The sequence below is a fragment of the Elaeis guineensis genome, chromosome 13 (assembly GCF_000442705.2).
Source record: "Elaeis guineensis isolate ETL-2024a chromosome 13, EG11, whole genome shotgun sequence".
Taxonomy (NCBI): domain Eukaryota; kingdom Viridiplantae; phylum Streptophyta; class Magnoliopsida; order Arecales; family Arecaceae; genus Elaeis; species Elaeis guineensis.
In genome coordinates, this window is record NC_026005.2 from 61,300,031 (window position 1) to 61,301,284 (window position 1,254).

At 38.9% G+C, this 1,254-nt stretch overlaps 1 non-coding gene across 1 annotated transcript; it reads right to left on the bottom strand.

Annotated features, from left to right (window-relative positions):
• Positions 1–438: 438 nt before the first annotated feature.
• On the bottom strand, positions 439–545 carry LOC140853492 (small nucleolar RNA R71). Its single transcript, XR_012136562.1, has one exon. It is a non-coding gene; the product is annotated as a small nucleolar RNA R71 (small nucleolar RNA).
• Positions 546–1,254: the final 709 nt, after the last annotated feature.

Genomic DNA, 1,254 nt, shown 5'->3' on the forward strand with positions numbered 1-1,254 from the left:
CTAGTTAAACCCAATCCTGAGATTGAACGATTGATTCATATTAAACCTGAAAATCAGATGGCTAGAGATCCTAGAGAACCACCTAGGCAGATGAAGGAATATTTTATTCTTTCTACTTATAACCCATCGACTTGTATCCACTTACCTGATATCCCTGCAAGCCACTATGAGATCAAGTCGACCACAATCCAGATGCTTTCGTCTTTCTATGGGAATACTAATGAAGATCCTTACAAGCATTTGGATGAATTCTTAAAAATTTGTTCCACGGTGAAAATTCAAAATTTTACTGATGATACACTTAGATTGACCTTATTCTCCTTCTCACTTAAAGATAAAGCCAAGTACTGGCTTGGCACAATAGGGAGACCAATCCAAACTTGGGCTGAAATGCAGCATGAGTTTCTTAAGAAATTCTATCCCATAGGTCAAACCAACACCATGAGACGAGCCATCACTGGATTTGCTCAGCTTCCAGGAGAACAAATTCATGAATCATGGGAGAGACTTAAGGAACTTTTTAGAAAATGCCCACACCATGGTCTATCTAAGTGGCAAATTGTTCAAATTTTTTATGAGGGTTTAGGTGACCAATACAGACAGATGGTAGATGCATCTTGTGGGAGTGCATTCATGAGTAAAAGTAAGGATGAAGCCTACACTTTGTTTGAAATTTTGAGTGAAAATTCAATCAATCATGCTTCATTATTCTCTTACGAAAGATCAATCCATCACCAAAAGCGGGCAGGAATTTTTGAGATCAAACAAACAGACTCTAATCTTAAGACCGATCTGAACCTAATAGCCCAAAGATTAGATAAAGTCGACCTTCTTGCTCAGAAATTTGATCAGTTCCTAGCATTAGGTCAACAATCTCCTGAACAATACACACCACCACCTAATTATCAGGAGATTTGTTCTATCTGTGCTAGCCCAACCTATCATGTGAGCGAATGTCCCACGGCTGCACAGTTTCTACCTTTCATTCAAGAACAAGTTCAAGCTGCCCAAGGTTACTCCAAACCTGTCAATGATTCATTCTCCAACACATATAATTCAGGCTGGAGGAACCATCCTAATTTTTTTTGGAGACCCCAACAGACTCAGGCTCAGATCCAAATTCTTCCTTTGCAAAACTTTCAAAGTAGGCCCCAATATCAAAACTATATTTATAATAGTGGTCAGCCTAGTCAGCCTACTCAGTTATCTTATTACAATCAGCCGTTATACCCACTTCTTCAACAGACCAATCTA